This window comes from Micromys minutus (genome assembly GCF_963924665.1).
Source record: "Micromys minutus genome assembly, chromosome: 18".
In the NCBI taxonomy this organism is placed as follows: Eukaryota; Metazoa; Chordata; class Mammalia; order Rodentia; family Muridae; genus Micromys; species Micromys minutus.
In genome coordinates, this window is record NC_137953.1 from 5,204,739 (window position 1) to 5,228,685 (window position 23,947).

At 45.6% G+C, this 23,947-nt stretch overlaps 1 pseudogene across 1 annotated transcript; it reads left to right on the forward strand.

The window, feature by feature from the left end:
• Nucleotides 1-12,135: 12,135 nt before the first annotated feature.
• Nucleotides 12,136-12,802, forward strand: LOC308432359 (peroxiredoxin-6-like; annotated as a pseudogene). Its single transcript has one exon. The product of its transcript is annotated as a peroxiredoxin-6-like (transcript).
• The last annotated feature ends 11,145 nt before the right edge of the window (nt 12,803-23,947 follow it).

Sequence of the window (23,947 nt, forward strand, 5' to 3'; positions counted from 1 at the left end):
ACACAGGCCAGGGAGGACCAACAGAAATATTGCTTAGGGAGGGAAAAACAGAAAGCAGGCATGGAGTGCAGGAGAAAGAGAAAGGAAGGAAGGAAGGAAGGAAGGAAGGAAGGAAGGAAGAAAGAAGAAACAGGAGAATTGAGGGAGTGGAGGGAGTAAGAGAAAGAGGAAATGGGAACGTGGTATAGGATAATGAGAGAGAAACAGGAGGAAACAGGAGGCAGAGACGTGAGGATGGAGGAGGGGGAGCACGTGGACAAATAGGAGGAAGGAAAAAGAGGAGAGAAGGAGAAGCAGAATGGAGGGAGGAAGAGGGAAAGATAAGGAGAAAAGAGAGAGAAAGGAGAAAGAGACAGAAGAAAGAGGAAGAGAGAAGGGAAGACAGTCAGTTAACCAGGGAAAACCCACATTACCCCAGCATCAATTCCCCAGCTAGTACCACTTCACTTTATCCATCTAAGATACTACTGGCTGGAAGATAAACCTTTACAGAATTCAAAGTCGGCATGGGTGGGGTTGGGGCGTATGGGGAATGGGGTGTGGGGGGAGTTGCGTGAAGCCAGGACACAGTGCTTCATCTTAGAGTTTCCACTTAGCTTAGCAAGAGTTCTTTGAGACTTGGCTTTTCGACTGACTCTTTAAACATCACACATCACTAGCATGTACTGTTCTAATTTAAAAAAAAAAAAAAAAACCTGTTCATGATTATTGCTAGAAATAAATATTTGGTAAGGGGTGAAGATAATGCCCCAAATAAACATCGTTTGCCACCAAGCAAAACACGCAGTGCCAGTAAAGGGTTACATCTGATCAAGTTGTTGGCCAAAGGGAACCCATAGAGAACTACACACCTCTCAGACTATTGCCAGGGTTATTGGTTTCTCTCTGCAAACGGATGGTAAAGTCCTATTGCTGAAGACAACACACATCTCACTGAATGTGAAGTAGACTTGATGCTTAAGCAGAGTTTCACCCTTATTGACTGACATTTATGGTACAGGAAGGTACTCTGTATGCTACCAGAGGAGAAAGGTGACCACCAACTCAGCTACGAACACCGTGATCTACGGCGGAGATACAGTTGGTGCAACACTGGCATCCAAGTTGTGAGAATAACCTACCACAGCCTTAATAGACATACGGCTCACTCCCTGGGATGGAATCCATGTTTGATACAGCTTGAATCTGGCTAAGAACCTGAGGCTGAACAGACCATGGCCCTAAGAAAAAACCAAATGCTACTGTTCTGCTAAAGAAACATAGCAATAAAATGACTACTAGTGACATTCTGCTATACTCATAGATGAACCCCTTGTTCAGTTATCGTCAGAGAAGATTCCGGAATATGGCGACTAACATGAGACCCACGAGCTGACAATGTGCAGAGAGTGAGAGATCCTGTAACAATCAGTCCTAAATGAGTCTTCATCAAACCCCTCCCTTCTGGGTTCAGGGAGTTATAAAGAAATAAAACCCTATCGATGTCAGCAGCTGCCCTCTCAACTCTTGACCTCCAAATTAGCTCCAGTCATTTTTAGGACTCCAGAGACACTTTTGCTGCTAGGGACAAAACCATCTCAGCTGGAAAACACAGTTCTATGATGTGGTTTCTGTCCACATTATATTCTGTCCATATGAAAGCTACAGATTCGGCAGCCGACAGATTGGGAGAGGATCTTTACCCATCCTACATCTGACAGAGGGCTAGTATCCAATGTATACAAAGAACTCAAAAAGTTAGACTCCAAAGACTCAAGTAATCCTATTTTAAAATGGGGTACAGAGCTAAACAAAGAATTCTCAACTGAGGAATACCTAAAGAAATGCTCAACATCCCGAGTCATTAGGGAAATGTAAATCAAAGCAAACCTGAGATTCCATCTCACATCAGTCAGAATGGCTAAGATCAAAAACTCAGGTGATAGCAGATGCTGGCTAGGATGTAGAGAAAGAGGAACACTCCTCCATTGTTGGTGGGACTGCAAGCTGGTACAACCACTCTGGAAATCAGTCTGGTGGTTCTTCAGAAAATTGGACATGGTACTACCTGAGGACCCAGCTATACCACTCCTGGGCATATACCCAAAAGATGCTCCAAAATATCACAAGAACACATGCTCCACCATGTTTATAGCAGCTTTATTTATAATAGGCAGAAGCTGAAAAAAACCTAGATGTCCATCAACAGAGGAATGGGTACAAAAAAATGTGGTACATTTACAGAATTGCTATTAGAAGCAATGACTTCATGAAATTTCTAGGCAAATGGATAGAACTAGAAATTATCATCCTGAGTGAGGCAACCCAGTCACAAAAGAACACATATGGTATGCACTCACTGATAAGCGGATACTAGTCCCCAAAAGCTCTGAATACCCAACAATTCACAGATTTATGAAGCTCTAAAAGAAGGAAGGCCAGAATATGGATGCCTTGGTCCTTCTTAGAAGGGAGAACAAAACACTCACAGGAGGAAATACAAGGTCATATAGAGGAGCAGAGATTAAATAAAAGATCATCCAGAGACTGCCTCACCTGGGGATCCAACCCAAATGTAGCCACCAAACCCAAGCACTATTGCTGGTGCCAAGAAGTGCTTATTGGAAGGAATCAGATATAGATGCCTCCTCAGAGGCTCTGCCAGAGTCATACAGATACAGTTGAGGATGCTTGCAGCTAACCATCGGACTGAACACAGAGACTCCAATGAAAGAACTAGAGAAAGGATTGAAGGAGCTGAAAGGGTCTGCAACCTCAGGGGAAGAACAACATTATCAACCAACCAAATCCTCCAGAACTCTCAGGGATTAAAACACCAACCACTGAGCACACATGGAGAGACCCACAGCTCCAGGTGCATATGTGGCAGAGGACAGCAGTGTCTGGCATCAATGGGAGGAGAGGTCTTTGGTTCAGTGAAGGTGTGTTTTCCCAGTGTAGAAAAATGCCAAGGAGCTGAGGTGGAAAGGATGGTTGGGAGAGGAAGCACCTTCATGGAGGCAAGTGGAGGGGGAGGGAGGATGGGAAGGGGAAAGGGAATAACATTTGAAATGTGAATACAGAGAATATCCAATAAAATAATTAAATTTTAAAAAAGAAAGCTATAGATTGAACGCTGCCGGCCTTTCTTTATCCCCTAGCAACAGATTCAGGAAGACTCTGTGTGGGGTGTGACTGAGCTGTCTTCTCAGCCCCTATCCTATGTCTTCTTATATGGCATAACATCATATTGAGCCATCCTCCCAGTGCTGGGAATGAGGCTGTTCCCAAATTTTACACCATTATAAAATAATGTCATGATGACCACCTTGTGCAAAACTCATTTTCTGTAACTGATTAGTCTCTGAGATAGATCCCTCGTGATAGAATTAGTAAAGCCAAACAGTACGGAGGAGTCTGAATTACACGAGCAAAATGTGCAGGCTTGACAACGCAGGCTCGGAACACAGTGTCTGGAGTATGAATCACCCCCTTTCAAAACACGCTCTCCAGAGAGCCCACTACCGCCACTCCCAAACCAGCATCATTTCTAACCGTGCTCCAAGCACTTATCCCTGTACCCGCAGACAAGAGTAGCTCTCGCTCCTCATCAAAGAAGCTTCTTTGTGCAGCAGATGGAGGCCCTTGCAGAAATCCACAGCTGATCAGAATGAAGGAATAAGAGATGGTGGTGGGCCCAACCCAACCCAACACACCTGCAGTGAAACCTCTAACCTACAACTCGGGAACATCGAAGAGGATGCAGACAGATATTAAGAGCTAAAGGACCATGACCCTGCTACACGGTAGTGTCTCTTGGTATGGTAGGGAAGCTCGCCCATAAAATCTCAGCAGCATGGTTATATACACTAGGCTTACATAATGGCGACGGTTACAGACACGGATGAGTTCCCACAGGTTCCCACCGTCAGACAAAGAGCTGCAGGGAACTCAGTAACTGTTTTCTCAGAGAGGAGTCCCTAGAGAATGGCTTAGTCCCAAATGCTCATGTCCAACCACATGTGCATATAAGCAACACTCAACTGACTCAGTAGGATATCGGACATATAGTCTACTGAGTATATTGAATATATATATATATATATATATATATATATATATATATATAGAAGAGGTTATAAATTTGAGAAGTAATGGGGTGATAAGAGAGGAGGAAGAGGAGGATAGAAATTTATAAATACAGATGTGAAAAATTTAAAGATAAGTTAAAATAAAAAAAAACCGCTCCCCTAGGGCGATTCCTGGAGCCCAAACCAAAAACCTAAATAAAACTTTCTCCAATTATTCAAAAACAAATGAGTAAGATTTCTCTCCCTTTAAAGTTTTTATCCATGACCGTTTCTATGTTACGTTCTGTTCTACATGTACTTTATGCTTATGGTAACTAGTAAGATTTCAATGCATACTATCAAACCTCTAAAAGAATTAAGTACTGACAAAAATATATCCACATAGTGTTATGCCAAAACGCTTTTAAAAATCTGTACATATATTGAAAGGATAAAAAATAGAGCCTAACCCCTGCAAGGACCCCCAAGCTACCTCACTCTAAAGGAGCCTTAACCCTCCTGCACCTAAGTAGCCCTAAATATCTCAAATTTCAGACCCTGCTCTCTGTCAATAAGTAGATATAAGGTCACACTCCCTGCTGTTCCGGAGCCTGTTTTCTGTATGAAACTGGGTGAAAGGGTGTAGGACAGGCCCTTGGATACTCGAGCCGGGCCTAGTAAGTTAACAGGAGATAAGCTGACTTAACCACTTATCTGGCTTCTGCAAACTGCTTGCACCATAGAAACCCCCCACCCTAGTGACTTCTCCTGACTGCCATTGTCACCCCCAACCAGGAGACCGCACAAATATAGACCTCTGAGACTATAGGGAACTGATTGGTCCATGGAGCCCGGGCTTAGATAGTTTAACACAATTGGTCCCTGGAGCGCAGGCTTAGATAGTTTAACATGATTGGTCCCCAGAGCACGGGCTTAGATGGTTTACAGTGATTGGCCTAGAAAGCGCAGGCTTAGATAATTTAAAAGATTGGTTTGTGATTTGTGAGCTTTGCCATGATTGGTTTGTGATTCGAGGGCTTTGTTGTGAACCCTGTAAAAGCTGCACTCAGGGTCCTGCACTCAGGGTCCACAGTCCTCTACCCCTGCGTGGTGTAAGAGTGTGGGCCCCAGCGTGCTGGAAATAAAAATCTTCTTGCAGTTTGCATCAAGACCGCTTCTCATGAGTGATTTGGGATGTCGCCTTTCCTAGGATGGAGCATGGAGGTCCTTGCTTTGAGGATCTAACATTATCTCTCTTTTTAAAATAAAATTGTAAGAAAAAAAAATTTTTTTATCCAGTAAGTATTTCTAACAAGTCCCGGCAAATACAAAGAATTAAGAAACCAGCATGTAGTATGTTTATGTGCACATATGTGTATGTGACATGCAAGTCAGAACACAGGGGAGACTGTGAGGGGGAAGGAAGATCTCTCTGGGGAGGGGACAGGGACAAGAGAGGCAGTTGAGTGTAGGCAGCAGAAAAGCATGGTGAGGAAGGGGACCAGCAAGAGTGTGAAGGCCACAAGAAATAATGTCAGAGGAGGGGGTTAGAACAGTGTGTGTGTGTGTGTGTGTGTGTGTGTGTGTGTGTGTGTATTACAGTGTAACCAAAATAGATAAATAGGTATGTTACACACACATATTAGTATTCATAGTAGAAAAATGGAAAAAAACATTAAATCAAAAGCATCCTGCATATCAGTCTGTCTGAAAGAAGCATGAATCACACATGGGGGATTATTTGGTGGACACAACTGTGAAGAGGAAGACTGAGGAGGCAGGTGACACATCGGGCTGAAATGTGCTTCTGAGACCCCTTGGGAGGCTGAGGAAAACCCCAATGAAAATTCTGTCCTGCTGAGCACTTCATTGTTGACCAAAACGGTCTGAAATTTCACGCTCAGATCTGAGAGTATGTGGTTTTGGCATGGCCACCAGCGTAGACCCCGAAGGCCACTTTAGAGAGCAGCACTAAGTCCCGTTGTGGCTGTTGTGCTGAAGGGAGACCCTTGGCTGCTGATGAAGGTAAAGGGGTCACTTTGTCTCTATTTGATTCTTTCTTACGTTTTTGTATATAAAAATGGAAGACAGACAGTCTCTCTCTCTCTCTCACACACACATCTAATTTTAGTTACACAATTTATTTATTCATTATGTGTGTGCATGAATGTGTATGCACTCAATCATATACTTAGGAATGTTGGAGGACAATGTGAAGGAGTTGATTCTCTCCTTTCACAATCTGGGTCTCTGTGCTTGAACCAGGTAGGTCCTTGGGCTTTACAACAAGCACATTAATCCACTGAGCCATCTGGCCATCTCTTCACCTTGTCCTTTAAGGCAGTGTCTGACACCCACTGAGCCTGGAGCTCAATAATTGGAAGTCTGGCTGGTGGTCCAGCAGTAGATGGCTGGAGAGCAGTCCGATACAGGTGCAGTGGAGACAGAGACATGTCCCACTGCTGTTCTGCTGAATGGTGCCCTCCCGACTCACGCTTTCCTCCCCTGCCTCTCTGCCTCTCTGAAATGTGGAGAATGCAATCACCATGCTATTCACAGCTCTCTCAGCATCTCAAAGACCAGTTCTCTGAGAAGCACCTTCCTTTCAAGCCCAGAGACGCTGATGTGAAATCTCCACACTGCCTGGTATTGGATACCCCCAACACACAATGCCCCCAGGGCTCTGAAGTCTGTCAGCCTGGGAGAAGCATTCTGGTGTGATTTCAATGGGGCTTCAGGAGGACAATGGCTCTTGATTGGGACGACACCCACCCCTGCCAGGTATTGGGCGGCAGCATAGAGAGCTCTCTGTTGAGTGACAGCGATGTTCCCCAGCCGCCTCACACTCCGAAGAATCTGTTGACTGCCGAGAGCGGAGCGAGACAGTCAGAGAAATGGAAAGTTCGGATTCTCAAAAGACAGGGAGGGAGTGAATGAGGTGACTGTGAAGAGAAGAAAATTGCTGGCTCTTCGTCTGAGCTGTGGGCCCACATTCATTATACACCCAGTGTGGGATGTTGGCCATAGCAGGCATTGCAGCTGCCACTGTCGCTGTGGTTTGCTGAGTGCTAGACACATCTTGTAAGGACAGTGTCACATTTAACCATTACCACCACCTTATAAGGTGTTTGCTTTAGTCCACTTCCTGTTGCTGTAACTGAACAGCACAGACGGGATAACTTGTAAAGGAAGGTGGATTTAGCTCACGACCCATCACTTTTAGCTCCATCTGGTTCCACACCCCCCCACCTGCTCTCTCTAGCCCCTCTCTTTGTTCTGCAGCTGCACGTTGACTTCTGTTTCATCCAAGCTTTCAAGATTTCCATTGACATTCTTCGGTGCATACAAGCATTTAAATGAACTAGCTGGTGTTGGAGGTGAGGTAGGCTGCTTTTGCAAAAAAAAAAATCGGGTTCTGAATAATAGCTTCAAAAAATGTAAAAACCTGTGGGGAAGAAGGGAACAGAAAAAGACAGAAGAACCCACATCTTACTCTAGATTTAAAGTGCACGCGCATGTTTGTGCATGCCTGTGCCGTGCTGATACTTGTACTTGAGAAATAATAATAGGTATGCAAATTTCAAGGCAATAAAAATCCCTTTTCATTGGTACTTAAAATAGGTTAATATCCCATTTTTCCTGCTTCCCAAGGAATAACTGACCGGAGTTTATGGTCCTAACGGCTTATACTTGCAAAATTCTATGATGCATTTCATAACCTGACCCGTAGCAACAGCCATGGTACCCTGTAGTGGACAATCTGACACTCTGTGAGAGACCACGGTGACAGCACGCAGCACAATTGTCAGAGAGTGCACTCAGCTCCACACACGTCACAGAGACGGCTCCCTGTGACAGACATTTCGTTTCCCACTAAATCCAGCCGGAGCCCTCAGTGAGTTTAGGTGCCTTCCTCCTCCGCACAGGGGCCTTACCTAAGGGCTTTACGTAATGGCTTTACTGTGGTCCTTAGGAAGTCTCTCACGATCAGAATAGCTGCTGGCAATCCCACCCTCCCAGCATTTTAGGCCTTGTGAGCTTCGTTGTTTTGTGTTTCTTTCTTTCTTTCTTTCTTTCTTTCTTTCTTTCTTTCTTTCTTCCTTCCTTCCTTCCTTCCTTTCTTTCTTTCTTTCTTTCTTTCTTTCTTTCTTTCTTTCTTTCTACTGTTAAACACAATAATTTGTGAGAGGCAGGTAGAAATACAACCGAGTAAGTGTGGTCACTAGGCATGCTCTGAGCACCTCCGGCAGCCCATCACCTTGTGAGGATCAGGACACAATGCTGAGAAAAACGTACCCTTCGATGCAAGGGCCAGGAAGCCTAAGCAAAGGACTTCAAATGATTACAACGATAATCCTGACTGAATAGAAATAAGAGAGACTCTGGTTCAGAATATATTGACTCTGCCTTACAGATATGCTAATCACCCGAGTCATTTAGCCCGCTTTGCAATAAATATCTGACAGATATTTATGGTCCCAACAGCTCGGGTCCTCGCAGCGCTGTAATGCTTTTGATAACCTAATCCGCAGCAACAGCCGTCGCTCCCTCTGGTAATCAATTTAACGTTTGATAGGTCTTTTTCCCGGTAACCGACACAAATGGGAGAGAGGACAGCCTCATCCGCACATTTTCGAGTGGTTTTGCCATGCTGTCTGGGTTAAGATTCACTAGGCTACGGAAAGCACTTCCATAAAATAAATGGCTGCTACTTGGCTCTATAATTTCTGTAATAGAAAATAGCTCCGGACTACAACGGGGGCAAGCGATTAATATCAATTTAGGAGATGACGTCGGAAACCCAACAGGGTAGACAGTGTTTAGACTGAGCAGCAACGGATGAGTGGAGTGCATTTGGTACGGGAGTGAGTGAGGGGACCGGAAGGGCATCCCGGGAGAGAGGGGCCTGTGGACCGAAGCTGGAGACGGAGACCGCTTGGCGTGTTCAGGGGCATCGTCATCCGCTGCAGTGGGCAGGACAAGGGAAAGATAAGGAGGTGCAGACAAAGGCGAAATTGGGAATGGGGGGGTCAAGAAGCCACGATATGAACAACGAACCGAGGGAGAAAAATGGACTAAGCTATTAACTCAAGTGTAGATAAACGCCAGTGTTTATTCACTAAACAAATATTTGTTGGGCACTGTCTCATTCAGCTTTAATTGTCAACTTGACATAGTCCAGAGTCATCTGAGAGCAAACCCTTGAGGACTTGACTAAATGAGACTGGGCTGTGAGCTTTTTGTGGGGGGTGCTCTTTGCTGGAAGTTGACCCAGGAGGCGCCCAGCCCTCCCACTGTGGGCGACAGCATTCCCTGGATTGTTTAAGAAAGCCTACTGTGTGCAAGCTGACAAGTGAGCCTCCAAGGCTTCAATTTAACTCTTCAAGTTCCCAAACCTTGAGTTTCTTCCCAAATTTCCCGCAGCGACAAACTGTGACCTGAAGTGTAAGCCTCTTTCTCCCTCTCGGTTGCTTTTGGTCAGAGTATTTGATCACAGGCGTAGGATAGAACTAGAACGAGAGCTCACGGTGCTCACTAAGCTAGGGATTCCTTGGGTAGCTAAACAAACAAACAACAGAATGATGGCTCTGCGCTGAGCACGTGTGTCAGTAAATGCCTTGCACACATGAGAGTCTGAGTTCTGGTGGGCCCCAAAACCTATGTGAAAAAGCCCTGCTGCCCCAGCATTTGGGGAGGAATGGGAGGATCCCTGGAACTTCATAACAGGTCAGCTTAGCCTCCTTGGTGAATTCCAGGCCAGTGAGACAGACCTTGTCTCAAGAAAGTGATGGGGAGTGTCAGGAACCGCACCCTGGCTTGCACGCACTTAAACGTGTTCCCTGCTCCCCTCGCACACGGGCCACAATGCGGGATAAAAGATCCTGCCTCGGGAGAGAATAAGCTAAGTACAGTTGCTCAAAGACAAACCATTCATTTTACTAGAAATTGTTGGAAATGTTGGGGTGGGAGCCTGGGATGGGAAACTGCAGGGATGGAGCTAATTTGCATTTGAGCGCCAAGAACTGGAGTCAGTTGAAATAGTGGAGTTTCGCTCAGAAACAGTGGAGTTTTGCTACCGAGGGCCATACATTGATGTATGGGAAGGGGCTTCCCATGAGAGTTGTTTTATCCCCACCAGGGAGCCATGAGCTGTCACAAGCAGGGTCTGACAACACTCGCCAGAAAGGACAGAGCTTATGGCCTGACTCTGGTCCTTCAGAGAGCTTCAGCCTCACATTTTCCCTGGAAGTGGCCAATGAGCAGGTGCTAAGACTGCTCTGGAAACATCTCTCACCCCCAAGTGACAGATTTGTCGCAGAGCCTGTGCTACTGGACAGTTCTCTCCCTTGTTCCCCCTGCCCCCCTCTTGTGTTTTGATGTTGTTTTCTGATTTGAGCTGCTTGGGGTCCTCTGTGTGTGTGTGTGTGTGTGTGTGTGTGTGTGTGTATACTGACCATAAAACCTGCAAAATTCCCAGGCCTACAGCCTGCTACCCATTGGGCTCACAGACTGAAATCTCCTTGTCCTTTGAGACCACTGAAGGAAATCATAGATTTCTTTTTAAAATTATTATTGTTTTTGTGTGCATTCTCCCCTCTCTGTCTCTGTCTCTGTGTGCCTATGTATCTGTGTATGTGTGTGTGTGTGTGTGTGTGTAAGCATGTGGTTTGCAACCATGGGTACACTTGTCCCTGTGTGCACACGCAGAGGCCAGAGAGCAACTGCAGGTACCACCCCTTATTGCTCTCCACAGTATTTCTTGAGTCTGGGTCTCTCACTCATTGGCTAGACTGGCTGCCCATCAAGTGCAAGATTCTATCTTCACTGCCCCGTGCTGAGGTTACAGGCACAACACCACCCCTATTTTTAAGTGGGTGCTAGGGATTGAATTCAGGTACTCATGCTGAAGAGAGTACTTTGCTGTCGGAATCCTCTCCCTGGCCCAGAGTGATTGATAGGTTGATTGATTGATTGATTGATTGATTGATTTCTTTCCTTATTGGATATTCTCTGTATTTATATTTCAGATGTTATCTCCTTCCCCCCCGATTTCATTTTATTTTGATTTGATTTTATATTTTCCAAAGTGATGCATGTCAGATACGTTGCCAAAGCACTCAAGACCCAACCCCAGATGTCTAATTAACCTTCTCAGGTTTACTATGGTTACGTGAAAAATAACAATCTGGAAGGTGAGGATGGAAAATGTAGCCTGAATCAAGAGACACACACAATAATGATGAGAGCAGGCACATGGTGACAAGATTCAGTGTTGGGACTGAAAGACTCGGGTACGTGACAACGGATAATTTCTTTAGCCACTTTAAAAAAAAAAAAGATGAAATGTAGGTCATGAACATAATTAATCCAATACTTTAAACTAAAATCCTAGTGAGAGAGGCTGGAGAGTTAGCTAAGTCAGTAAAGGACTTGCTTTGCAAGCATAAGAACCTGAATTTGATCCATATTTAAAAACCAAAATAAAGCCAGGTGTGGGGGCAAGCCCTGCTGTCTCTGCAGCACAGCAGCAGAGGCAGGATCCCTGGGTCTCAAAGCCAGCTGAGTCTGCTGGTGTGCCTAGGCCACGGAGACCCTGTCTCAAAGGTGTTGATGGAAATGGGATAGGGCAAGGTGAGAGAAGGTGAGGGAGAGTAATCAGAACGCATTGTATACATGTATGAGCTTATCAAATAACAATAATTATAAAGGCTGATGGCACCTGAGTTTGTCCTTGGATTGCTACCTACCCATTCACATATTTACATACATGTGCATGTACACCCCCAACACACACACACACACACACACACACACACACACACACACACACGGGCGCCAAAAGTGTCAAATTAGGCTGGCCAGAGTGGTGCATGTCTTTAATCTCAGCATCTGGGGGGCGGACGCAGGTAGATGTTAATCTGGGGCTAACCTGGTCTACATAGTAAAATTCGGATCACTCAGGGCTGCCTAGTGAGATCCTATCTCAAATAAATAAATATAAATAAATAAATAATAAAAGACCCAAACGAAAACTAAATTACAAGGTTCATTGCTGCGGCTGCGCCTCCTTGTTCCCAGTGTCACCATGCCTGGAGAGCTGCTGATCCTGATCGAGGACAAAGGCCCCGACCCCAATACTACCATGGGCCGCATCCGATTCCGCGGTTTCCTGGGAGGTTTGTGGGGCATTCTCTTTTCCCACCCCGGGACTTTGCTCCCGTGTGCACCACAGAACTTAGCAGAGCTGCAAAGCTGGTGTCAGTTTGCCAAGAGGACTGTTACATTGATTGCTCTCTCAGTAGACAGTGCTGAGGACCATCTTATCTGGAGCAAGGAGAACCGCGCTTTACAACGGTGCAGCACCCACAGAAAAGTTACCATTTCCCATCAGAAATGCTAAGGACAGGGACTTTGCCATCCTTTCGGACATGGGACATGTTGGATCCAGCAGAGAGGAATGATAAAGGCATGCCTGTGACGGCCCGTGTGGTGTTCACATTTGGCCCTGACAAGAAACTAAAGCTGTCTACCCTCTACGCGGCCACCACGGGCAGCAACTTTGATGAGATGCTCAGAGTGATCGACTTCCTCCAGCGGACAGCAGCCAAGCCGGTTGCCACCCCAGTTGATTGGAAGAACAGAGAGAACTGCGAGATGGTCCTGCCAGACCTCCCTGAAGAGGGAGCCAAACGACTTTCCCCAAAGGAGTCTTCCTCTGGCAAAAATACCTCCTTTATATGCCCCAGCCTTAAGTCTTTGAGGGACCGGGGCTGCAGCTGCGCCCAGCACTGGAACCCGAGCTCACAGCTGTGAGTCCTTGCAGTTCCGTAGAAAGATTGTGGCGTGGTCACAGTCGAAGTCCTGTAGGTCACTTGCTATACTAGTGACTCATTAAGTGGAAATGGCACCAAAACCTCAGGATTCTTCACCCTGCGCCTTCGCTAGCATTCTGCCCCTCCGTCCATCACAGCGCCCTGCTGACCGGCTTTCTTTGGAATGAATTATGTATTGGTGACTCCTTAAGTCTCTGCAAGGTCTGGGATCAGCAAGGTAGTGTCCGTGTGCGCTCCCTGCTAAAAGGATCAACACCTTTTGGAGCTTTGTTACCCATTCTGGAGAGTGCTAAAATGGGGAGAAACGTTCAATCCTGTACTTGCAGTAAATAAAGTGGAAACATCCCGGGAGAATTTTTTATAGGAAATCCATGGTGAGTTCCACATTCTATCAAAGTGGGCTCAAAATCTTTGCCTCCCAAGAGTGTGAGCAAGACAGCGCATGTACCTCCTAGAGTTTCCATGTCTGCTGTCTTGTAATGTGTGCATGTGAACGCACCTTATGAAAGACAGACGGTGACAATGTTTACCACTAAATGTCCTAGGAGTGGATGGCTATTTCTGAATTCTGCTTTTTGAGGCTCAACAAATAAAAATTCTGATCTGAAAATAAAAAAAACTAATAACAAAAATTCCTGAATATAAAAAAGGACAATAATCTAGGAATATATAAGAATATGCATGCCTAGGAGACACACATACACACACACACACACACACACACACACACACATGCATATATCTATGTTTATAGTAGATCCTGGAGTAATATAAAAACCTTTCAAAATAAGAAGTATTCTTGAAATAAAAGCCAAACATCCCCAACAGTAGTGAGACCAGGCACCACACACAAAGCAACAATCTCTGGCTCAGGCCACTGTTGTCAGAGCCTTGTTTTATTTTTCAACAGTGAGGTTCTTCTTTCCAACAGACTTTCCACAGAGGCCTATGTATATCAAAGAACACAACCCGCCGTTATGGTGGAAAGGTACAGCTACACCCTACCTCCTACACTCATGCCTAAGGCAGCCGCCAAAAGCACCCCCTTTCTGAAAACAAAGCCAGGGTGCATCCGAACCTGCTCCACAACGCTTTCCTTTCTCCCTGGTTTGCTTGGCTTTAGGAATTTCAGCAGAGGAAAGCTGCGTTTGATGCTTGTGATTGATGTGTGCATGACGGAAGGGGCTGGGGGGAAGCCTGGCTTCAATCCACTGTGCACTGGCTAGAAAAAAAAAATGTTTTATGAAGACACTCCTAAGCTGACCAGGAAAAAAAAAAAATGCCTTAGACAGGAAGATGAAATATTCAGTGAGAAATTAAAAAAATAAAATAAAAGCTTTGGTTTTTACAGAAAGAAAGAAAAAATAAATAAAAAAGATAAGAAGGATTCAAACATGACCTGCAAGCAAAATGCTCAAAGCAGTTTAGGCTAAATTATAAGCATACGATCATCCTTTGGAGTCTAGGTTCTTACATGGGAAACTAAGGCTGTCACTGGGCTGAGGGAGCTCCTCGCTTATGGCAACCAGGGCAACCCTATGTTAGCCACCACTCAGACATGGAAGGAGCACCATTGTTTCTGTCAAACCCAGTTTGCAGCCCAGCTCTGAAGACTGGGGAATGAAGGCAGGTGGCTGTTCAGGAAGAAGTTCAGTGAGGACCAGGTGCCCAGACAGCTCCACCCTGTGGCTCTCAGATCATCCATCATTGCTTGCGTGTGAGTCATGTTTTATGTCTGGCTATAGATGGTCTACGTTCCCAAGGTGGGCCAATCCTCACACTTCATCCCCACAGACTTAGCCAGTTTCTCCAGAGTCGCGTATCTGTCCAACCCCTATTGGTCCTCGGGATGCCTCACTGAGGATTCCGGATCAGCAACCATGAGGGTCAATCCTGGTTTGTTTCTTTTTTAATCCCTGACAACTATAGAGGTAAGCATTAAACTTCTATCTCCTTCTCTGTGTGAGTTTATCTACCCAGTGGAATACCACACCGCCAGAAAGAGGAAGACACTGTTGATCATAGGCAGATTCAAGTTTATTTCAAAGACACTGCAGGATCAAAAGGTCACCCAATGGTCTACATGTGTATCCTTTTGGAGAAAACAGTCCTTAGAGGAGAGGATACAGGTGACTAGGGGCTGTGGGTGTAACTCCAGCTGTAAAGGGATTCAGGCTGTGACACTTTCTGCATCCTAAACATGTCAGACGTTACAATGATACAAAACAATTGCAACAAAATACACAAAAAGTATAACAAACAAACATCTATTTGCGGCCCGGGGAGTGGAGACAATGTCTCACTATGCAGCTCTGACTGCCCTGAAAATCACTCTGCAGACCAGGCTGGCCTTGAACTCACAGGGAGACCCTCCTGCCTCTGCCTCCCAAGAGCTGGAATTAAAGGTCTGTGTGGCCTTGACCAGTTGACAAACATCTATTCTTAAAGCAAAAATCTTACTTTAAAAGCTCCTTAGATTACATTTATTTTTAATTGTGTGTGTATGTTTGTGGAGGACAGAAGAGGGAGTTCCATCCTCTGGAGTTAGGAGTTACGGGTGTTATGAGCTATCAGAGGTGGAAACACACTTGGGTGCTCTACAAGAGCGGTAAGCACTCTTGACTGCCCAGTCCTTTCTCCTGCAGGTACCTCTACCAGCACCATGGCCTCTACTGAGAAGTGTCTCTTGACTGGGGCTGTAGCTGGGGGTAGGGTGCTCACCCAGCATGCACAAAGCCATTACGACAGAAACAATGTTCCAAATAAAGCCCTGTTGAATGCTGCACCCGGAGTGCTGGAGTATGGGGGTGACCCTCCTTCTACGGAAGACTGAAAGGCTGGCTCCAGCTACTGTGGAGAGGGCAGAATGAACCCACATGTGTAGGGCTCCCGTGGACAGACTGACTGCAGGTCATCTGGATGTACACCGAGAAGATGGATTTCTAAATCCTAAGGTTCTTCACTATTCAGGCTTACAGGGGACACTCCTCTGTATAGAAAATGTCACCTTGGCATCCACAGCAAGCACTAAAATACACATTCCAAGCCCCCGAGTGCAAAGCCCTAACTGTGCTCCAGGTCTCCCCACATTTGCCGCACAAGACTGTGAGTGCCCATTAAACGAAAACGTTTTAAAGTGACATTTCCTGTATACACTGTGCCGGGTTGTGTCCACAGAGAGTACCAGGAAGAGTCCCTTATGCTAGTGAACTCCCCCTCCAAGATAGAGATGGGGTGAAGGAGGCTACAAAAGTGCCCCCCATTTGTTTTTTAATTCTTTTGAGGTACAGTGGCACATGCCTTTAATCCCAGCACTTGAGATGTAGAGGCAGGCAGATTTCTGTGAGTTTGAGGCCAGCCTAGTATACAGGCCAGCCAGGGCTACATAATGATCCTCTCTCTCTCCATGTGTATATATATATATATATATACATATATATATATATGTAATATATATATATATATATGTAATATATATATATATATATTACATATGTAAAAATTATATGTGTCAATTTATGTGTTTTTAAAATTTTACATATTTGTATATAGGTACAAATACACAAATTTACATGAAATATGTATATTTAAATTTTCCTCTGACAGTTCATATATATATATATATACATATATATATATACACATATATGTATACATATATTCAGAGGTGCTATGTGCTGTTTCCATACATGTATAAATCATTTCATTCACCTGCCTTTTTATGCTGAAACACAAGACATAGATATTTATTTTTAGTTTTATGGGGCTGAAAAGAGTACATACAACTCTTTCAGAGAGCCAAGAGTCCCAGCCCATACCTGGCATCCCACAGATGCCTCATGTCACCTCTGGCCTCCAGGGTCACTGTGCAACAAGTGTACAAACACACACACACTGCTGAGAAAGACTTTCTAAAATGCTTACTGTATTTTTATTTACTTTGTGTAAGTGCAAAACATATACAGTGTCACAGTTGTTCTATGACATGCAGATACATTGGACATATTGGTTATGGCTTATTTTATATACACCCATATGTGTGGGGTCAGAGAATCAAATGGTAGTTTTGTATTTTTTTTCCTGAGGAGGCCTCATGCCGCCTTCCACAGTGGCTTTCCTGTTGTGCGCTCCCACCAATACGTTACAGATACAAGCATCCCTTTCTCTCCCTGGTCTTCCTACCACTTGCTGGCTCTCACTACTTTGAATCAATACCATTGGACTATGTAAGATTACACTTACTGTGGCTTTAATTTGCATTTTTCTAATAATTACTAAGGCTGGGGAGCAGGAGAGAAACCAGGAGCCCCGAACTGCAGGAATGGTGACAAGTCACGTTAAAGAGGAAATACATTATGAATGGTGACTAATTGGATGTGGAACTAGAAGAGAGCAGGACGGCACTCATGGTTGTCATGTGGTGTCATGGGCGCCTTCTAGGATGCTCCTGTCAGGGAACAAGAGGGAAGGCAGAAGGCAGGTGAGGGGACACAAGGGCATGTAAGAACAAAACTTTCTACTGCCGTGTAAACCAAAGAAAGTAAGTGAGCGTTCCCATTGGAACAAGCATTTTCTATCACTGCAGTGACATGCATATTCTCCTGTCTCTCTGTGTATATCCACGTATGTGCGTGTGTGTCCATGTGTGTGCATGTGAATGTGTGTGAGTCTCTGTGTGTGTGTGTGTTGTGTAGTGTGTGTATAAAGGTTTAGACAGACTCTCTCACTCATCAAGTTGGCTAGACTGACTGACAGCGAGCTCCGGGAACCTCTACTCCTCCTCCCTAAGAGTTGGGGCGACATGTGCACACTGACCGGCTGATTTTACACGAGCACTGGGCGCTGCACACTGGGCTTCATGTTACTGGGTCATCTTTCTGGCCCTCATGTTTTATTCCTTCCAGTCTGTGAAAAGAAAACGAGGGGCTGGGAAGAGGACGCTGGGGGGTTTTCTGCTGTGAAATGCAATCAGCTGGTATGGCAGAGGCGGGGCCACCTGGAAGGCTGAGCTGCTGATGTCTGCTGAGCTGACACAAAGGCGTGACTTAGAAACCCTGCAGCTTCCTCACTAGGTATAACCTGTGCATTTGATTTGAGGGAAGTTAGAAAACTTCTGCGGGCTGGTGAGCAGGCTCATTGGGGAAAAGTGCTTGCTGTCAAGCCTGACAACCTGAGTTCTATCCCCAGGACCTAAAGATGGACAGAAATTGCTCAAAGAGTGATGTTTGTAATCCAAGCACTGGTGAGCTAGCCTAATCTACTTGGCAAGTTCTAGGCCAAGATGAACATTGCCTAAGGAATGACACCTGAGCCCCTAGAGGCTAGTGTGCATGAGAGGCTAGCGCTCTGGTACACACATTCGTGCATGTACACACATTCGTGCATGCACACACACACAGATACACACATACACACAAATTAAAATTAAATTTTAAAATATTATAGGAAGACTGGGTCTTCACGGATGGCTCCAGATTTAGCATTTGCTGCTCTTTCAGAACACTGCAACCTAGTTCCCACTCCCATACTGTTAGGAAAAGGATAAAGGGGGGCAGGGGGAATATGACCCATGGAGGTGTGGCGAGGCTTGGGGGAAAGGGTGATGCCTCTGGGGGACCCTTCCCCCTGAGGGACTGCCACACAACGGTATAGTACAGAATAGAGTTTATTCAGGTCATTGGAGAGTTGAGAGAGAGAGAGAGATAGAGAGAGAGAGAGAGAGAGAGAGAGAGAGAGAGAGAGAAGAGAGAAATAGAGGAGTAGAGGTCGGCCATGAGCACGTGGAGAGAGAGGGAGAAAGAAAAGGGGGAGGGGGAAGGGGGGAGAGCAAGAAGAGAGGAGGGGGCTAGCAGTCTCTTTTATAGTGTCAGGTAACTGGGGTGGAGCATGCCTGGCTATTGCTGAGGGGTGGGGTTTACAGAATCCCAACACAAACCAAGAGACTCACAACCACCAACAACTCCAGTTTCAGACACCTGAGGTCGTCTCTGGGCCTCCACTTGCATACATATAAATAAATAATAAACGATAAATTACTTTTTGAAAAGGCAGTGCCAAAAAGAGCAGCAAATGTCTGTGGCCACCTGAGTTATTGATCTGAGCCATTCTGGCTGCTGTGAGGTGGAACCTCAGGGCTGTTTTGATTTGTGTTTCCCTGATGACTAAGGATGCTGAACATTTCTTTAGGTGCTTCTCAGCCATTCGATATTCCTCAGCTGACAATTCTAGAAGAATGCAAATCTATCCATCCTTATCTTCTTGTACAAAGCTCAAGTCCAAGTAGATCAAAGACCTCCACATAAAACCTGATAGATACACTGAAAGTAATAGAAGAGAAAGTAGGGAAGAGCCTCCAACACATAGTTACAGGGGAAGATTTCCTGAACGGAACACCAATGGCTAATGCTCTAATATCAAGAATTGACAAATGGGACCTCATGAAGTTGCAAAGCTTCTGTAAGGAAAGGGACATTGTCAATAGGACAAAACAGCAACCAACAGATTGGGAAAAGATCTTTACCAACCCTACATCCGATAGAGGGCTAATATCCAATATATACAAAGAACTCAAGAAGTTAAACTTCAGAGAATCAAATAACCCTATTTTAAAAATCGGGGATAAGGCTATTTTTTTTAAAACCAAAGACAAACTTTATTTTCTTCCTCAAAATAGAATGTGGAAGCTGATTTTTCCTTCTAATGTGGGTAGCAGTTATGAGTCTGCCCAGCAGAGGGCGAGCTCTCATCTGCTTATAAAGAAAACGTTGATTCAGCCTCCCAGAGTTCTCCAATTGATGGGGGATTAAAAACATAAAGTTACAAGTGTTTTGATATAAAATTGTGCCACCTGAGGTTATGATTAATGGCATGGAGCCTACCTGCAAGGGGGGACAGACAGACAGACAGACAGACAGACAGACAGACAGCCCAGAGTGGTTAAGCTCCTGGAGATCCCCCACCAAATTCTGTGTGGTCTGGTGAGGAGTGGTGAACAGAAATGACCCCGCCTTTACACTCCAAGCACTTCCAGACAGGAAGATGGCGGCATAGAGTGCATACAGAGGCAGAACCTGGGATTCGGAACCACTGTCAAGTTCAGGGCAACATGAACAGCAGATAGGTGCCACACATAGACTTTGCTGCATCAGTCACAGACCTTGCTTAGCACAGACTCCTGGTGAGATAAGCTTACTGTAGACCCCCACCCCCACCCCACGAGTTAGAAACAGAGCAGACCTGTGGTTCTCCCACCCCTTTTTGCAAAGGATTCAAAGCTAGTTGGGACTGTCTCATGCTTGCTTGTAATAAAATAGGCTGTAAAAGAAAATGCAGTCATACATAAGGCCACAAACGTTCAATCAAATACCAGAATGAACTAAAGCTTTTGTGAGGTTCTGAGGGAAGGACACTCTGGACAGATACTGCTATAAATCAATACGTTCAAATAACTCAAGGGCTACCATGAGGCGGGCAGTGCTTTGGGAGAAAGGACGAGATCCACAGGTGCCCTGCTTTCCTGCATCGTTAAATTTGTGTCTGTTTCCTGATACAATCGTTAACAGCCCTCCTCCCCATTCTCCAGAGTTCCCCAGTTGGGAAAATCAATGATGAAGTCTGTTGGCCACACAGCGCCTTCTGTTCTTGTGCCTGATGAGGAAGCTGAGGGGACCAACTCCCTGGATCTGCTAAAACCAGAGGGTTCATTAGACGCACAAAGTGCTAGGGACAGGGAGCTTCAAAAGCGCGGCAACACCCATCAGTCCTTGATAGGCACTTTATCTGGACACCGAAGCCCCCTGGGCTCCGAGCCCTTTTTATCTAGAACCATCTCAGTTACGGCGTCGGTCTGTGCTTATTAACCTTCCCAAAGACAGAGCTGATGAAGTAAAGACTTCAAGGTTAGGTCTACAGGTCTGACGATGGGCATAAAGCGCTCAGGAGGTGGGTGGGAAGGTATGAGGTCTTGGGTCATAACACTGGGTTACGAATTTAAATCTATAGACTCTGGCCACCAGAAGGAGCAGGCTGTGCGATGAAGTTACTCCAAGTCCTGTGAGTGACCTTCAAGGTGTGCCTTGCCCTGGGTCACGCCATTTTACTAGCCAGCCTTTGGTTCCACCGTGTGTACAAATGCTGGGAATAAGGACAGTGTCTTTGCACACATAGACACCACTGCCTACCCAGCACCACCCATGGGGCACAGACCGATGGGTTATTTGTAAAAAAATAAAAGGCGTAGCATTTCTAAATGTATGGAGTAGATTGGGAACATATGAGCGGCTGAGAATACTGAGATCATACCAGAAAAAAGTAAATAAAACAGATCTAAAGTCTTTTAGAAGACGTTAGACCCAAGCAGAGTATAACACTGTCATCTGGGCCCCATAAAGAGGAATGCACCCTGTTGCTATGGTGATGATCCCCATCAACCTCCCCTATGTCCATCTGTCTAGAGGTTAACAGAGAACTTCTCCTTGGGAGTCTCTGGGGTTTCAACTTGGCTGAGGTTGGTCACCACTGCTTGACGCAGCCCATTCAAATCTTGTTCCCTTGGTCCAATTGACCAACTGACCAAGGCCATCTTGTGCTTTGGCTTTAGGGCTTTGTGCCTCTGCAACAGACTCAGCTCCTAAGCTCAACTACCTGGGCCCCAGAGAGTCTCTGCTTCGGAGTTAGTTCCCAACCCACTGGAACTCTCCGCTGTCTTGAACTCTTTTGTACCCAATCTGTAACTTACACTGGTGTGGGATGTGCAGTCTGGGAGGTAACGTTAATAAAGATTAGAGATTAAAAAAACAAACAAACTGTGTTTGTCGGTGCCAACAAGGGAAAGGAATAAGGTGTACATAGATGTACACGAAGGTTATAACCAACCAAACAGGTAAGCTTGTGAACTCAGTTATTCAGTAAATTCTGACATCACGGAGAGACCTAAGTGTGCCTATGTTTCTGCCATAGCATTCCTATAATGTTCTAAATGTACTTTTCTTTCTACTCTAAATTGCAGGAGTGCTGGAGATGTGTGGAATCTTGTAATAAATGCCAGAACTCCAACAGCTGTGTGATTTTTAAGTAGCAACTTGGGACTGAGCACCAAGGGCTTGTGTATTAAACTATAGTCCTCAGATATCTGGCATAACCCGTGTTTGCTTCTCGCCTTAGCATAATCCTTTCTAGCTTCACACAAAGCTCACAGCTGCCTCTTTATCTTAGGTGGGTCAAAGTGGACGGGTGTGCGTTATTCCCATCAATTCTGGAACCTTGGCGAAGGAGAATGCCTACCAAGACTCCTTCCGGAAGCCTGGGAAGTGTTCACAAGTACACCGAGAGCAACTCCCTATCAAGGGAAAGGGGGATTTGTGGCTCACACTATAGCAACTAACAGCTGAACTCTTTATCAGAACCCCAGCCATACTTCTGCCTGTCTGTCTGTCTATCCACGACATTAATGGGACCTCTAATAAATTTTTACTCAAAAGGAAAGCGCATGTCAGAGTTTCCCCTTGAGACTCAAACGGAAACCTCTTAAGAGCTTGTAGCCAGCCAAAAAGTGGAGGACACCTACCTTCACAAGGGACTTAATCCCAGTGAGAGGACCAAGAGGCTTCCTCAGCTCTTAGGGCTACCTGTGAATACTTATCTATCACATTGTAGAACATGGATTTGAGAAGAGACATATCCAAACCACAGTGTCTGGAGGTAAGAGAGGAAAGAGTGGAAGCTGAGAGGAGAGCTTAGAGGGACCCAGCCTATCAGAGGGCATTGGGGATGGGGAAAGGTGGGAAGTTACCATACAGTTTACCCTGGACCCTGGGGAACACAGCCAAGGACAGAGGAGCTGGCATTCGGGGCTAAGAAAAATGGTCCTTTTTCTGATTTCCAGTGTTCCCTCTTTCCTATATCTACCCATCATCAGGGAATTGAGAGGGAGGGATGGAAGCTGTGTGGGGTGCAAGAAGCTTTCAAGAGATGGTGACTTCCACCCATCCACCCACCCAACAACACACCTCAAGTCATGAAGACTATGAGCACCAAGAAAAGAAATTGGCTTTCTCTGCACTGCCCTAGGTGTGAGGGGGGGAGCAGATTAGAACCAGAAACTGCTGTGGTCTTCAGGCCTCTCCATCAGAGATGACGTGGGCCTCTTTTTTGATCCTCTCCTTCGTGCTAGTAAATGTTAGGTTAGGTCAGCAGAGACGGAAGGCTGGAGGCAGCTAATTTCTCAGCCAAGAAGTTTTTGCCAGAAGCCAACCGCAGCCCTCCTCCCTACCCTCCACCCATTGCCTGTTTGTGTTTGGTCCTGTTCCATTCTTTCTTAAATGGTTGCCTGACTCTCAGGTCACCCGGTTGAACCTGAGACCTGACCCCCATTCATCACTATTCCTCGAAGCTTTCCCCAGCAGCATTCCCCCGAGGGCTGAGAATGTCTGAGGGCAGTTTTCTCAAGTGTGGTCTGGAGACAAGCCCACAGGGAGAGGACACTGCCTGGGCCCCACCTTTATTTCTCAAGTTCCTCAAAAGTTCTGGGGCACAATCTAGTTTGAGGACCAACTGCCCCTGGAATGTTCAGTCCCTTTGTATCATGTCTGAACGGATGGTTTCTTATGTTCTCCGTCACCTTCCCTTGTGCCATTCACTTGTTTATCCCGTATTAATAGGAACACTGGCTAAGTCAATGAAATGTTTGTTGGGTGCTCCTTTTCCACCAGGCACTGGGGCTCAGTGCTGGAGATACCACAGCAGGCCCGGAAGGCGTGAATGACATGGTGTGGCTTCTGGTGCCTGAGAATGTGAAAGGCAGGAGCAGAGAGGTGGCCCCACTATGTGCACAGTGGTAATAAAGTATGAAGATGAGAATGTGGAAGTGTGGTGGGAGTAAGAGAAGGACTTATGGACGTGACCAGGAAGCTACTGAAAACAGAAAGAAGTCCCCTTGGCCTCACCACAGTGTGCAGGAGCCACATAATTTCTCAGAAGACAAGGAAGGTGGGTGACAGGCAGAGGCTGCCCTTGTGTCAACCTGTACTGCTGTAAGGAACGCAAAGCAGTGCATGTAAGTGTATG